The sequence below is a fragment of the Nyctereutes procyonoides genome, unplaced genomic scaffold (genome assembly GCF_905146905.1).
Source record: "Nyctereutes procyonoides isolate TBG_1078 unplaced genomic scaffold, NYPRO_anot_genome, whole genome shotgun sequence".
Lineage (NCBI taxonomy): Eukaryota > Metazoa > Chordata > Mammalia > Carnivora > Canidae > Nyctereutes > Nyctereutes procyonoides.
In genome coordinates this window covers 67,956,685-67,973,859 of record NW_026575049.1, presented here as the reverse complement: position 1 = coordinate 67,973,859, position 17,175 = coordinate 67,956,685, and positions in this window count along the sequence as shown.

Genomic DNA, 17,175 nt, shown 5'->3' with positions numbered 1-17,175 from the left:
CTTGCTTTAATGTGGGACTGCGTGAGTAGTTCTACGCAATAAGATGTGAGCACAAGTGACGGGTGTCATTACTTCTCTGAGACAGTTGTGAGCTAGTGTTAATTCTTCATGTTCCCTGTCTCCTGATCTGGAGGAGGGGGCAGGGGGTAGCAGAGAAGACAGAGAGGCCCTGGAGGAGAAGGAGGACTGCCTTGTGTGCTTCCGATAGCGATAGAAGGGAGAAATAAATCATTTTGGTGATAACCATGGCAATTTCAGGATTTATTTGTCATTATAGCGGAGCCTAGTCAATCCTAACCAAGAAGTACTTTCCTTGATTGATTCTTTCCTTATGATCATGTCTAAAGGAGAATATGACTAACACGTCTTTCTCAAACTCAAAAATGTACAGAATGCTGGGGACACCTGGGTGGTGCAGTCGGTTGAGTCTGACTCTTGGTTTTGGCTCAGGTTGTGATCTCAAGGCTCAAGAAATTGAGCCTTCACTGGGCTCTGCATTCAGCACAGAGTGCGCTTCAGATTCTCTCCCTCTGTCCCTCCTGCTCATGCTTTCTCAATCTCTCTCTCAAATAAATAAATACATCTTTTTTTTTTTAAAGGAATGTACAGAACCCTGGGGAAAGAAGCCTCTTGGCCCATTTTATTTTATTTAATATTTGTTTTAGGTAATTAAGGAAAAACTCTTTATGCTTATAGCTTTTTTATAACTCTAACACCAAAATTTAAAAAAAAAAATCATACAGATAGACCAAGTCAATACAATTTGTGATTAGTAAATATTTTGTTGAAATAAAATTGTGTGCATTTTGTTTAGTGGTTGAAAAATACAATGTCAACTTCAATTCTATATTTTATTCCTCTTTTTGGCGTCACTGACTCTTAGTGCACAGAATGCCTTTTTGCCTGAGAATGATGTAGAAAATTGCTTTATAGACTTCAGGGCTTCGTCTGCTAGTTCAGGATAACTGGACCTTTCTTCTAGCCCAATCTCTCCATGGAGCAGTCCTCAAATGAACATTTCAGTGAAGTGTGTCCTACTCGTTCTATTAGCTGTCTCATTCATTGGAAGGAAAGATTAGTATTGCATTGTTAGACCTCCGTTAAGTAGATATAGAGTCCAATCCTTACTTGAATTAGGATGGAGAAAATATCATGAGTTTGCTTCTTTTTACTGATAATCAACATTTCTAAGTGGCTCAGAGAAATCAGGGCCCACCCAGTGACTCTCCTTAGAGTGGGTTTGTCCCGATGGCCGGAGCAAGGTTCTTCGGAGTTGTGCCTGACGATCTATCTTGCTAGTAAAAGAGAACAGGATCTCAAAATTCTCATGGATAGTTATTTTGGACCCTGGAGAATATGTCCAGAGAACTAAATGTTTCTGAGCTTCTAATTAGTACAATAGTTGAATTAGGGCTCTTGGAACCAGACAAACCTAGATCCTAATCTCATAACTTTGGGCAAATTACTTATCCTACCCGGGTCTCTGTTTATTTATTGTAACGTGGACATAATACCTATTACACAAAATTGTGATGATTAAATGAGATACACATGCTCAGCACAAGGCATTATGGTGCATTCAATAAAGGGAAGCTATAATTAGGATTCCTCTAGTTAATTAGTTTGGTTAATGTTCTCCTGAGTATGTCTGGGGGGCTTAATCTGCCCTCTATTTTGTGCTCATACTCTCCCATGCTCAGGTAGTTCCTAAGGCTTGGAGAAAAAAGGAGATACTCATCTGCAGAGAATTAACCTTAAAAATGAACCTACTTATGTTTCAGGACATCATCTCCTGGCCAGCCGCATTAGCCTGTGGTAGGCTTAGAACTGGAAGTTACGTGAAAGTATAAGACTGAAGAATACGGACCCATTAGGAGTCTGTTTTCTTCCTTTTTGAAGTGCAGAAACATACATACTGTATTTGTTTTTCTCTCCCTTTTTTGGAGGGCAATCTGTACTTGACATTTTCCTAGTCTGTCATTGGAATATTTTTGTTCCAGGAAGTTCTGAAGAGAAGTCTTTGGTTGTTGTTGTTGTTGTTGTTTAAGATTTTTATATATTTATTTGAGAGAGAGAGAGAGAGGAGAGCACAGAGGGAGAGGGAGAGGGAGAAGCAGACTCTCTGCTGAGCAGAGAGATATGGGGCTGATGTGAGGCTGCATCCCAGGGATCCAGGATCATGACCCGAGCCGAAGGCAGACGCTTAACCGACTGAGCCACCCAGGCGCCCCTGAAGAACAGTCTTTGGTTTGTGTGTATGTATATATGTATTTATTTATTTATTTATTTATTCAGTCTTTGTTTTTTAAACTCTGAAATTAGAATCTATAGCTCTTCCTCTGTGGATCCTAGTCCCCACCATTGCCATGGTGCACTCTCATGAGAGTTGTAATTTAGAGATGTTAGCATATCCGAATCTGGAAATGGAGAAGAGAAAGGAAGAAATCATGAGAAGCTTAGTGTATCTTACGATCAGCTCCTAGTTTAGTGTCCCAGGAAGGTTGCCCTGCATAGGGGTAACCACTCTATCCCCAAGCATCAGATTATTACCAGAATTACTACATTTTACTTCAGGAAATTTCAGAGAGTCTAACAAACAGAGATTCATGACAGATAACCCAGTTCATCTAAAAAGTGCCTCAACTTTTGAAACCGTTGGAGGCTAATAAACATCCACGTCTCACTGAACAATATAATAAAGTGACTCGGACACAGTGAGCTCCAATAATGTTAGCTGCTGTGTCTAAGATCTTTAACTTTTTAGTTGAGGGATGCTATGCGAAGGATTTAGGATCCCATGCAAAATAAAAATCAACATGACACTATGATTAAGCACTATTGATAGTGAGTACTTTAAGACAATGGAAAAACAGGATTTGACTAACAAAGCTGATTTTTATGCTGGCTTCAGAAATCTTTCTGCTACAAAAATGGTGACAGACATAAGATGCCAGGCCCTTGTGTTGGCAGCTATGTCCTACTTGACTTTTTGAGAGAATAGGGATATATTTTCTGCTGCTGTGTGGAATATGAGGGAGAGAGAAAAATCCCATTACATCTAGATACTTCCCATTTTATGGGTCAAGAAAAAAGAGTGGATGGGATGCCAACATCAAAGTATGCTCAGGGAGTAGACTCAGACTGTAAAGGATTTCATACTTTCAAATGATTTCCATGTCCAGTGATACTTGAAGTGTTTTTAACACAATCCCGTACTTTCCTTACAGAAAGATGACATTTTAAAATAATGACTCTGAAAAGTTATTTGTCAAAAATCAGGTAACTCAAGCAAACAGTTTTCTGTGCTCGACATTTATTTGGCTAATTTTCATGTGTCTGTACAGCTTAATAAAGTCCGTTGTAACCTAATGCACTATCTAAACTCAGAACACATTTTATCCACTTATCTCAGAGCCTGTTATTTGATTTTAGTGTGAAAGGAAGGAGTTTATTCTATTTTCCTGGACATTGTTTCTAGGATCAGACTCTTCTTTAAACGTGGCTGGACTTAGGCTTCCACTGTACTTCCCAGTTGGGCTCACCACTCTGCTAACGAAGAGAAAGGATTCCAGTGATTCTCTTTATTGCCAGATGCTTCCTTATTAGTGGTGGGCTGGCAGAGGGAGGCATGGAGATCCGTTCTAGAATGTGACTTCTCTCAGAGCTCCCTTTCCTTTTCTCTTCCAGGTAAGGTAGATAAGGTTCCAGAACTTTCTTAGATTGTACAGAGATTGGTTCCTTCTTTCTCAGGATTGTTCCCCTTTCTTCTTCTAACCAAGTCTTATTCAACCCCAGGGATATTGGGACCTGGCTTTCTTTAGATCATTATAGAGGGGAGCTCTTTGCCTCATCCTCACATTCCCTTAGAGACCTCTTGTCCATTCCCTTCAAGGAGGGAATATGAGAGTGAACCCTTTGCGCTTCTCCCACTCTATCATTTCTTTCCAAGTGTTGGAGTAGTTAACTGGGTTTCTGGAAGGCTGACATCATGGGGCCATGTTTAAGGCCACTAGTATGGTATGGGACTTCTGCTTATGTCCAGAGCAGGTGGGCCAATGCGCTTCCAGTTTCCACGTGGCCATCAGACGCAAGTCCTGCACTCTCTCCCTGCTCCGGCATCTCTACCTGCCATTGGTCTGTGTGTTGGGATGGGTTCTCTAGACTCCATGTTCTTATGGAGGGACTAGACTGAGAAGGAAGTTAGAAGGTTGGAGTTGGGGAAAGAAGCCTCTACGTTAGTCCCAAGTCTAAGCTGTGTCTCCCTATCTAGCTTTATCAGAGAGCTCGGTCTTTGGGGGTGTTTGAGCATGTGTGTGGTTATTAATAAATCTGATGCCTTTACAACTCCTTACAGTCATGATTCCTGGGTAGATTGGCTCAATTGCTTAGACCCCAGGAAGAAGAGAGTGAGACTTAGGCCAGCACTCCAACTCCTCAAGATATACACCCAGTAGTACATCATTGCATCTCCTCAGCTGCTCCAGCCTCCAACTAGGTGAGATCTTGTCCCTCCTTCCCTCTGCCCAGGCAGACTTTGTATAAAAGCTTTGTTTTTGTTCCAAGGGGATGGCCTTGGTAATTCCTACCCCACTCTATTAAACTTGAGTTTTATTTATGGCCTAGGTTCTGAGCACCATGGTTGACTAGACAGGGATGGAAATAATGATTCCTGGAGAAGTGACTTCACCAGAGGCCTGTTGGGACAAAGGAAAGATCCTTGTCCTCACTCTAAGAAGTAGAGTTTTTCATCTAAAGTTTCTGGTGCTGCCATGCGTAGCATGGGGCTGACCCTCTGGTGACTAAGCAACATAAATTCTACTTAAGAAAGAAGGAAAGGAAAAAGGTGCTGCTGCTGAAGGAGAGGGCTATGCGTCCTCCCAGCGGATTTTTCTTAGGGGTCCCACTCGAGGTACTACAGATACTGAAGGAAAGCGGCAATGGGGATTCCCAATAGCAGCAAAGGTACATTGCTGAGAGTGCTCAGGTACATTGAAACCACTTGGTAGCCACCTCCCCTTGGCTTGGATACAGAAAATAGTAGCTTGAGAGATCTGCCATTCCCAGAGGGAGACAAGTGGACCCCAGGGACCAGAGGGACAAGGAACAGTTGGTGGGGCCGGGCTCTGGGATTCAGCACTTACCATCACCCCGCATGAGGTCTCTCCGTTTAGGGGAGTGTGGTTCAAGGCCAGCTCTATGTCGAGCAGATACTGGTGGGAAATGCAGTAGGACGGGAGGGCGTGTGGTCCAGTAAGAGTAAAAGCAAAGCTTCCTCCGAACGTAACTCTGCACGCTAAGGCGGAGGGAGGCGCAGGTGAGAGACATATGTATTTAAATTCTGTAAGGTTATAAGATCTGAAGTGAATGTCCTGGGAGAACAGTGTGAAATGGCTGTGGAGTCCAAACCAGGGCTATTTTTTATTAAATATTAATGCCACACATTTCTGCAGGGTTCACAGAACAGATGTTAGTCCTGACATTGTGGCGATTTAATTGACTAAGAATATTTCCTGTCATTTTTATCAATGTCTGGCTTTCCAATGTCTGTTAAATCTGAAAATATAAAACACAGGAAGAGATAATTAATACTCCGTTTCCATCCGTGGTTACCTGGATATTGCCCCCTAGAGAAGTCGTAGCCTTCTCCTGAGTATTTTTCTTGGAGGCAGAGACAGGCTGAGCTGACCTCGTCTCCCTGCAAATTGTTCCACGGGGCCTTTAGCTGGAGAACAGCCCACTCCGTAAGCGCGATTCTTGCTTTCCTGTTGGTTCTAAGAAAATAAGCAAATTCTAAAGAAGCTTTGCCTTTGTGGCAAAAACTCCGAGGGATTCTGTGACTTTTCCCTTTCTTTCTAAATCTTCCCCTACTCTCCCAAGTGCTTTCGCTCAACATCTCCCTAGATTGGAAACAACAGCCACAAAGGCTCTTTGACAGCCGAATCTTTGTGGAGGGACCCTTCCACGTAGAATCCACGGGAGGGGATAGGACTTATTTTGAGCAAATTCACAGTGACCTAAAATGTGGCTTCTAGTGATTTAGCATCAGGAAATATTTGCTAAGTAGAGAGTTCAGGAAAGAACAATTCTAAAACGAGTCTTGGTCAGGTGCAGCTTATAATGGGCCTATTCATAGGGAAAAAAAAAAAGTCCTTGGTCCTGTCCTCACAAAAATTACATTATTTACGTGGAAAAACTGTGGTCACACATTTGCCCTGCAAGGAAGGCCCTGTTGCTCTACGTTTATTAAGTGATTCTGGCCCGCCACGCTGAAGTTTCTGTTACAACCTCCAGGGAGAGCAGCTCATGGTAAGAGAGGGAGAAAGGAGAAGATGTGTTGTTCTCAGCCCAGGACGTTAAATCATTGCAGTAGTGATTTTAGAGGAAATGAGGCAAAATTGGGCTAAATGAGAACCTGCTGGCGCGGCGTGGGAATTACCTCGAGCGGCTCGGGAAAGGCCCGAACACTGTGCCGTCTGTGCCCTCTGTGCAGGGGATTTGCAGGTGGGCCCACCTGTCTGCTTCCCAAAGCAGCCTGTGCTCTTGTTGTCAGGGCCCGGGAGCACGGGCCGTGGGCTGGGGGGCTTCCTTGGCTGTGACACCAACGAGTACATGGGCCCACAGGATGAACCACAGTCTGGACGCCAAGGGCGAGGACCCACACCCGGTAAGGTCTGAGGGAGGTAGGGAGGCTGGGGGAGCCCCAGGCCTGGGGCTTCCTTGCACGGGGGCGGGGGGGCCCAGGCGCATCCAGGGTGAAAGCACAGCAGCAGGGCATTCAGAAATTGGAACCCCCATGAGAAAATCTAACAAAAGGAGGCTGAGAAGGTCTGAGGCAGGTGTCGCCGTCCTTGCCAGGGCCTGCTCTGGGTGCGGCATGTCGCTTCCCAACAGCAGGGCTTGTGCCTTCCTCCACCTGTGCTCTGGGCCTGAGTCTAGGCCCCACAGTTGTAAGGGGGGTTCTGACAGGAATACGGAGGCCCTTCCTAAACACCGCCCGGCCCTGAGCGTCAGGCCCTGCCTTCGCTGCCGGATTTCCAGCCCCAGACTGAGCGAGCAGAGTGCCAGGCCTGGGTGGAAAGCGAGGGGATGTCGACAGCCATGCAACCAAGACACAGGAGGAGGCAGGTGGGTACCATTCGCCTAGGTTGCCTCCGTGTGCATAAATCACGAGCTTTTAGTTCATTTAGGGGGAAAACCAGGCATTCCTGAAGCAGGCCCGGTTCCCCCCAGCTTGTTTAATGTGCCTTTTCATGGATTTTGCTTTCAAATCTGCATGAATTATTTTTCTTCTATTAAATATTAATGTGCCTTTCTAAGTAGAAAAAGGGGGCAAATTAGGTCTGGTACCCATCTTCCCTGCCACTATTTACTGCTGCGGCGGGATTGCAGCAAATGCCAGCTCCCAACACGTTATTAAATCAGGCCTGCACCGAGCCCAGATGTTACGCTGGAGCCGGCGCAGTAGATACAGGTTAAAACCAAGCAGCGGCAGGTGCCAGGTTCTCCCTGGTGGGGGCTTGTCCTCCCGCATCCCCCCGCCCCCCGCCCCGTCCTGCATGCCCACCTTGCCCTTTGGCAAATTCGCCATCAACGGGGTGCAGCTCGCTCTTCCCGGAGCAGTAATCGAGTGAGGGGGATTTATTTTTTTAAGCCTGTTATTCTTTCCCCCAATGACTCTTTCTACTTGATTAGTTCAGGATCAATATGTCTGGTAGGCAGAATGTGACGGGGAGGGTGATTTATCAGTGTCAGGGGTGGCTCTGGGCTTTGTTCATGTGGCTTTTCTCTTCACAGTGACTTCCCTCTCCTTACACCAACACACACACACGCGCACACACACCCCTCCCTCTGCTTTTCTCCTTGTCTAAATTCCACTTTTGTTTGTGACCAGGATGAACTTGGCCTTCCTGCTGAAGGCTGTCCTGTGATCTCTAGTTTGCGACCTCCAATGAAACTGTGATGTTTCAGATGGTGATCGGTACATGGCCTGGATTATGCCTCCCTGATAGTCTGGAAGCTCCCTGAGGGAAGGAACTGTACCCCCCAAAAATAACGAAGTGCTGTAAGGAGCACAGGATTTGGGGTTAGAATCCCAAATCCTGCGTGGCCTTGTCAAATTACCCTCTAGGAGACTGTTCTCTTATCATCATCATCGCCGCCTTCATCATCATCATCATCATCATTTCCGACACTCAGATCACTGCTTCCCAGACTGTAACATGCACGTGGATTTCCTGGGATCGGGAGTGGGCCTGAGATCCTGGGTTTCTCACAGGCCCCCACGTAACGTCAACGATGCTTGTGTGCCTTCACCCTTGGAGAAGCCAGGTCTCAAAGTGAGTCACAAATGAGATAGTATATGTGAAAGTGTCTCATAAACTGAAAGACTCCACATCGTTGCTTAACCCTTAAGTCATCCTTGTCTCTGATGTTTGCCCCCATTTCAATCCACCAGCAAATCCCACCGGTGCTGCCACGGAAGGCGGCCTCCGTGTACCATTTAGGATGCCCTCTATCGCTTCCAACCTTGGCTGAGCCACCTGCGCATCTCTCTCCTGGAGGCTATTGCAGTAGCTTCCTAATTGGTCCTCTTGCTTCTTTTTTTTTTATTTTTTTTTAAATTTTTATTTATTTATGATAGTCACACACACACAGAGAGAGAGAGGCAGAGACAGAGGCAGAGGGAAAAGCAGGCTCCATGCACCGGGAGCCCGACGTGGGACTCGATCCCGGGTCTCCAGGACGGCGCCCTGGGCCAAAGGCAGGCGCCAAACCGCTGCGCCACCCAGGGATCCCTGGTCCTCTTGCTTCTATTTCTGTCCCTTCCCCGCCTTCTTCTGAATTCCTGTAGTGCTGTCTGCACCCAGCAGTCCGGTGATCCTTTTACAGTGTGAATCACGTCATAAAACTCTCCTCTTCCAAACTCTTAAGTGGCCTACAACGGCCTAATCAGTATGGCCCTGACTGTAATTTGGAACAACCTTTCCCTCACTTCCTTGCCTCTTGCCCTTTTTCCCTCTGTCAGAACCTGACTTACTCTGTAATTTCATCCAGCCCAGTCCTCAGCTTCCCCGTCTATAGTAGCGATCCCATCGTTGTCTACCCTCTGACCTGGCTTTATTATGTTTTCCATGGCACCTACGACAACCCAACGCTCTACTACGTATGTACGTGTTTACCTGTGGTCTACTGACTCAGAATAAGCTCGTGGGGGCAGAGGGTGACCTGGCTTGTTTTGCTGTATCCGTATCTTCAGCATCTGGAGAAGTCCGTGGCACATAGTAGGCCTTTAAATATTAGCTGCACGAGAGGATAAATGACTTATTCTTGCTTAACTGAATTGCTGTGTAGCCTGTGTCTGACAGAGGAAGCACGTCCTAAGCAATTGCTGAGCTAGTCATTGTTTGGGTTTTTATTTTTTTTTATTTTTATTTTTTTAAAGATTTTATTTATTTATTCATGAGAATGCACAGAGAGGAGAGAGAGAGAGAGGCAGAGACACAGGCAGAGGGAGAAGCAGGCTCCATGCAGGGAGCCCGACACGGGACTCGATCCTGGGTCTCCAGGATCATACCCTGGGCTGCAGGCGGCGCTAAACCGCTGAGCCACCAGGGCTGCCCTGTTTGGGTTTTTAAATGCCTGGATGTCTGTTAGTGGGACGGTTGTTCACGTTTGCTGTGGGTCAACACACTAGCACACGGTTGATGTGCATGACTGAAAAATGCAGACCTTTGAGAAGGAAGTAGATGCAAATGTGTGAGTTCTGAGAAGCAAAAATTGTGGGAGGTGAGATGAGTGACACGTGTCTTGGCCTCTCAGGGCTGCTTATCTTGCCTCATTGCTTCTTAGATAAAATGATGCTACATATACTAACCGCCCTCCCCCACTAAAAAAAAAAAAAAAACCTAACCCACCCACCCACCCACCCAAACCAAACCAAACCACAACAGCAAAACTAAGTCCTGAAAGGAAAAGGACAAATTGAGGATCTGGGTTTCAGATAGAGTAAAAACATTATATAAACGGGGGCACACAGGGGAGGCCTTCTCAAGTTGGCTAATGGAATCTCTCTTTACATCAGCTCATCTAAAATAGCACATTAATAAACTGAACCAAATGTGGTGCTACAGCTGGTTTTATTGGTCATTAACATTTACAGAACCATGTGAAGTCATGTTTTCCAATTTTGAGATTAAAAGATTTAGCTAGCCTAATTATTGGCCTCTAAATGGGGACTGCGTCGGAGCGCAGCCAGCAGAACTGCCTTGCCTTGGCCTTCCCAGATGCCTTTGCTTTCATGGTGCAGGTGAATTGAAAATAAATGCATTGATTGACCCTCGGCTGGATTGGGCCCTAAAGCAGGGCGGCTCCTGGTGGCCGGCCTCTATGGCACCCTGGGCCTGTCCTGTCAGTGCATCGTCTACACTTCCAGCTGTATTTTGGGTTCAGTCTACCCCGTACATACAAGCTCATGGCATCCACCCTAAAACCTGACTTACTGCTCAGGTCCTGATTAGTTTTCTGTCCTCTGCTCAGCGAGACCAAGCCATTAATTGCGTGATTAAGTGTGATTACAGCCTCTACCTGAGTGAGATTTGTGGTAGAAATGAATGAACTCGTCGTGAATAGTGCCCATCAGACCACGTGTCCTGATTTTTGGTTCAACGAGTACCGCGGGCTTGAGACAAAGCCAGGGGAGGAGGGCAAGCAGGAGAGACGAGGTGAGGGGGCTACAGAAAGAAAACCAGTTGGTATTTTTACTGAGCCTTCTCCCTTGCCGCCCCAGCCCCTGAGCCCCATTCCCCTGCCCTGCGCAGGACACTGAGGCAAGTGCTCTGAGGAAACCAGGACAGAAACATCTAGAAGCATCTTGGGCTCTGTTCTGGTGGTGGCTGTGTGCTGCTTGACCCCGTGCCAAGGACGGTGACTCTCTTGGTGAGAGTTTGCACTAAGGTCCCCGCAGGGCTGAACTGTTGATGTGGCCGACGGCGTGAGGGTCGTTGCTGTTGCTGCCTCCTGCCCACCCGGACCACCTGCACGTGCCTCGCCTGGGAAGCCCCCATGGAGGCAGTTGACTTGACGGAAATCTAGCTACCAAGTTACGGTTCTTCCTTAGGCCAGGACGATAGTGTCTTCTGATTGCTGCAGCTTCCTTGGTTCTGTGCTCCCCAGGCACGTTCTAGAGGAAGCTTCTGGACTGATGGGAGGGACTTACTCTGCCCCGTGAGTACTTGGTTTTGATGAACGAGGCTGAGCAATCTGGGTTAGAGTTCTCTTTTAATTCGGACTCAAAGGGCAGGGCAGACTAGAGGAAGGGGTTCAGACCTGAGTGACACTGGGTTTGGCAAATGAGAGACTGGCCAAGTCTTTGGTCCTCTCTGGGCTGAGCTTCCTCATGTGCAAAATGAGGACGGTGGGCTCAGCAAATGGCCTCACATTCTATACTTTAAGAGCCAGGGTGGTCCTGAGTGTAGGAGTGGCCGTGACCACCTCTGTGTGTCTCTGTGCAGTAAGAAATCTGGCAGCAGAAGGTGGATGGAAGGAGGGAGAGACTGAAGACAGGAAGAACATTTAAGGAATGCTTGCATAGTTCCAGACCATGGCTTTAATTTCCACTGCTTCTGGTTTTTTTCTCCCAGAGTCCCTGGACTCCAGACTCCCTCCTGACTACTGGTCCTTGTTTTTTTTTTTTTTTTTTTTTTTTTTAAATAGGCTCCACGTCCAGCGTGGAGCTCAATATGGGGCCCCAAGATCAAGAACTGAGCTGAAATCAAGAGTCAAACATTTAACCTTGGTGCCCCCACTGACCCTTGCTGTTGGTTAGAGGTTGAGTTGTGTCCTTCCCTACCTTCTCCATCCCCTTCAAAAAAGATATATTGCAGTCCTAAATCCTCAGAATGTGAGGCTGTACATTTCTGTCCTTCAAGCTGCTCAGTTTGTGGTGCTTTGTTACAGCAGCCCCAGCAAACAGATTCAGTATCTTTCTGATCTTCTGGTTTCAGACCCTTGGCTTGCTGTGGCCACCAGCAATCATTAATTTTCTGATTCCGACTTGATTTCTTCTCCATCTCCCCAAAAGTATTAGTCCTTCTATGGTAAAATTTAGACTCTGCTTCCTAACTGGTTCTTTCTTGGGTCTATATTTGTATTTTGAGTGTAATTCTCCATTTAGTGTCTGCTATGTGTGACGTGGGTAGGTGTACACAGTAGGCCCACAAGTGGGCAGCTTTACCTGCCTCTGGGCTTTCCTGTTATGTCCATTCTATGCTGCCATCTATGGTCTCTTGGGATTTAAATCTCCCACCATGTTATTAACTTCTCACTGACATTTGAAGCTGAATCAGAAGGCTTGTGACTTGAAGTTCCTTTGCTTATTTTTCAGGTTTGTTTGCATATAATTACAGCGTTCTTGGTCTTGTTCCCAAGCCATCCCAAATGTATTTACTCCAAGGTATGGCTCTAAATTTGGAGACCAAGTTATAATCCAGTGCAACATGACTGAAATAATGTGACAACTCTGAACAATATTAAATTCTCAAATGTCTAAGGTAAACACAAAAATATAAGAGGCCAAAGGGGTTATGTGATCTATTAAAAAAAAAACAACAAAAACTAGTTTCCTCACAGTCAAATTCTCTCGTGGTATTCCAATATGAACTTTCTCTTTAAAGTTCTTAGTTAATGTGGGCCCTGGAATTTTATCATGAGTACAAGATATATTGCTTTGATCATTTCTGGCCAATCTTGTTTTACTAAAAGAAGTCAAAAGAGACACACGCTTTGCCATCAGTCGGCAGACATGCATTGACCTTGTGCTGGGTCCCACAAGCTCTCTGCTGGAAATGTAAACATGGTCTCTGTCCTAAGTGAGTTGGGGAGATAAGACACTCAGATTCCAAGTACTCAGACAACAATTAAATGCTAAATGGAATTGAACTGGCTTTGGTGCTGTAAGAATGTGATTTCATGGAGTGGTTGGGAGAGGTATCCTGCCCAGATAACATGTAACTTTAGCATGTTGCTGAAAAGGTCAAGATATCCTGCTCTCCCTTTTACCTCAAAAATTTTCTCCTATCTGCCTGTCTTATTGGTTGTTTGATTACAAATCAGACTCCAAATAGGCAACACAAAATGGCCTAAGGTGGGAGCTGGTGGGAGAGGTGTTGCCCTTGACGCAGTAATGGGAAACTTATTCATTTGAAACTTAGGTGGACAACACTTAGAAATCATAAAAACAACAGTCTCCTATTAGTCCAGGCTGTCTCTTCAGATTCCATTTCCTATATTTACTTACCAAAAGATCCATAATTTTCTAAGATACACATAAAACTTAAATGAGGCCACTGGGACTTCCTTTTCCATTTTCCTGGTGCGGGAGATGGGAGACATGTTCCTAGCTTGGAATTTGCACAGATGTGTTTCCAGTAAAGCACGATTAGACCTCATGTCTCCATTGTCCCCTTCCCATTAGCTGTGAGGCAGTGCAGATGAAGTGTGAGCTCACATGCAGGATAATAAAGCCATCACTTGCTTCTCCTCTCCTCACGTGGGAAGGCCTTCATTTAGTTTCCTTCACAAAAGTGTAGATTTAATTTGAAGTTAGGAGAAAGGAGGAAGGAAAAGCAACCTTCCAAAACGTGAGACAATAGTTCTCTCTAATAGGAACCACATTTCCCCTCTAAATTATGGTACCTGAGGGTCCCTGAGTGAGGGTTGGGAGGTGATGAAGGTAGGCTTTGGGAAGGTTTGGGGGAGCTGTGGTTGATACTTTGGTCCATCTGGGCTTACATCTCTTGGGTTTCTCGGGATTAATGGAATATATCTGACCAGAGTGAAATGTGAGAAGCCCTTTAGAAGAGTAACTGTGGAAATAAATAGCAATGAAGGTTTATATGTCTAGACCAGAGGTCAGGACTCTTTTTAGTTTTCTGGGCCATTAGTGGGGTTAAATAAGGTCTGTGAGGACCATAGGTTCCGATGACAGGGCTGAAGTATAGATCATAGAAGAAGGAATGAAGTAGATGGGCTGAAGGGAGGAGGTAAAGACTTAAGAAAGAAAAGGGGCTACGGGTAAAAAGTGTCCACAAGGGATTAAACTTAGTAGTTGTAACCAGCAATAACTTCTGACTCTACTTTATTTATTTATTTATTTATTTATTTATTTATTTATTTGGGTTTATTTATTTATTTATTTATTTATTTATTTATTTTCTGGCTCTACTTTAGGTTCAATCATTATCCCTGGTTTTAAGCAGCATTCTCATAACTTTTTATATGATTTTGAAAGATGCTTGGATTTTCCTACAGTTTCATTCTCATGGGGTAAAGGGTAGATGATATAAATTACTGGTGGGAGGGGAATCAAAAATGATAAAACCTGGGGAACTCTCCTTCCAGGTGGAAACTCTCTCACAACATGGAACCAAGGGTGATATAATAGTGACTGGCACAGAGACTAACAAATTAAATCTCCAAGATTGCCCCTCTCCTAACCCATTCTCTTTATTGTTCCCTTCTTCCTCAAACTGGGTAATATTTGCTGGTTATAGTGACACTGGAGGAAAAAAAATTGTTTCTGCCTTTCCAGCAATGACTGATCACCCAAAATCTTGTTTGGAAATATTTGGAACATGTTGGACAATTAATCAAAGTAAGTTTCTTCCGAAGAGAAAGCAGAAAGATTTGGAGTGGGATTATTTGAGTAGGGTTGGAAAAAGCTATCCAAGAAAATGTCCTTTAATGCAGATTTTAGTTTTTATATAGTAGAAAGATTTCCATTTACAAGCAAAGTTTGGGATATAGAGGGTTTTTTGTTGTTGTTGTTGTTTGTTTTTTAAAGATTTTATTTATTTATTCATGATACACACACACAGGCAGAGACCCAGGCAGAGAAAAAAAAAAAAAAAGGCCCAGGCAGAGGGAGACACAGAGGGAGCCTGCTGTGGGACTCGATCCCAGGATCCTGGGATCATGACCTGAGCCGAAGGCAGACGCTCAACCACTTAGCCACCCAGGTGCCCCAGGAGGTAGAGGTTTTTTGGTTTGTTTTTTGTTCTTGTATGTCTGGTTCAGGTTTTTATTTTTGTAAGTCCAGAATCACTTCCTTCAACCATCCATCCACCCATCCATCCATCCATCCATCCATCCATCCATCCAATCTATCCATCCACAAGCAAACCTTTGTAGGGAGTCCGCTTCATGCCAGGAACAGAGGTAGGCACTGCGGATAGAGAGATGAATGAGAAATGATTCCTGCCCTTGGGGAACTCACAGTCAAGTGGGAGAGAGATATAGACATTAATTATACCTGTGTGATGAATGCTCTAATAAAGTTCAGAGCAGGGTGCTCAGCTGCCCCACAGAGCTATGGGGCAGCCATCATCTATTTTACCTTAGCCTTCTAAAGGTCTCTGATTCCTCCGAGAGTAAACTCCGAGCCCTAAGTCTCAGGGGTGCTGGATTAGATGTAGCTTTAAAGTAATTCTTGCAGGTTGCAGCCGCCAGTGATTCAAAGACGGTGAAGAGAGACATGACTGTGAGACTAATTCCCAGGGCTCATGGATTCCTGAATTTATGTTTTCTCAGCTTTTTTCTTCCCTTGGGCATAAATGTGCTTTAATATGGCAATACTGCATTCCTGCTCCAGCTCGTCTCCAACCTGCCATTTAACTTGATTCCTTGGGAGGCCTCTGCTTGTCCAAAGGGTTTCACTAAAAATTGAAATGGGGGTAGAGATTGATTGTGTTCCATGCCCCTCACTCCACTCAAGGCCAACCAAATGACAGCTGCCAAGGGCTCAGCCCACGTTGATACCCTGCAACTTCTCGATCTTCTTTTTTGTCACGACTGATCCTGAGACCCTGGACCTTCCCAAGCCAGATTGCACTCAGGAGAAAGACAGTGACAGTGGGATTTCGTTTTGTTTTGCCTTATTTTTGCTACCAGAAATAAGAATAGGAATAGGGAAATATGAAGTTGGAAACACTTTTGTTGTTACTGAGGTTTGGATATTTCCAAAATCAGAGATTTGTGTCATAGTGGAAAAGATGCTTTTACTTACCCCACCGAGAAACATTTTAATGATATTTGCTACTGAGGAGAAGCTCTTCAACAAAAGGAGAGGGAACATTCTAGATTCACATATCACCGTGAAGGTATGGCCTTAGAAAACAACTGAAAATCTTGGTGTAGAGAGAATGTTTTCTTTAGTAGTTTAATGCTCTTCCGAAATATAAATTTGAGTTAGTTTGGGTTGTAGAAAAGTTGAGCTTCTTGGCAAACATTTCTGTGAATTATGTGGTTGAAGCATATTACCGAGCCTTTCGGTGACCCTGAATATGTGATCTTTACCAGTTTAGGCAGGAAAAAATTATCAGGACCAGCTAAAAGGGAGAAAGATAGAACTAATATTTTTGAAGTCATAGAACCTAAATTTAAAGGCAAAACATTTTTTTTTAAAGGATACTGCTTGCTTTATAAGCCATCGTATTTGGGGCGTTAAGGTCCTGGCTTTTGGGAAAACAGGTTGAAATTTTCAAGTTTTGGCATTAGAGGGAGCAGATGTATGTAGAAATGTAAATCACACCCAGTCATTCAGTTGACTGGGGTGGATAGGACCTAGTGACCCTTCACAATCTTATCCCTTACTGTATCATGTGAGTCCTGGGCCAGAGCCCATAGCAGCTTGGAGCAGCCTTTTGAGGGCCTGACTCAGGGCAGGGGCATAGGAAGTGACAAGTTGCCCAGTCAACAGTACCTGCATAAAGCTTGGAAACCCCCCTCAGGAAGGCACCACGTTGGTATAACACCGCCTATCCCACACTTGGCTAGCCCTTTTCCCAAGTGAGGATAGACCTCATCTGGACCATTGATCACTACTGACTCTGCCCATCTCCCTCCCCTACCTTCCCTTCCCTAAGTCCCAGCCCATGGTTGCTCCTGCCTTGCTTGGGCCTTCCCCCTCATACGGATAGCTCCTGAGATTTTGTTGTTGTCGTTAATTAAACCTTGGAGCCATGGTAAGTATTGAAGGAAATCTGAGTACCTTACCCAACTGAAACCAGAGGAAGATGGTAGAGGGGAAGCCTCTGAGAGTCTAACTCTTGGAGTTCACATTTTAATTAAAGCACAAGTCCTTCTAATGACACGTGTCAATATTCCTGTTGTAGCAGGAAC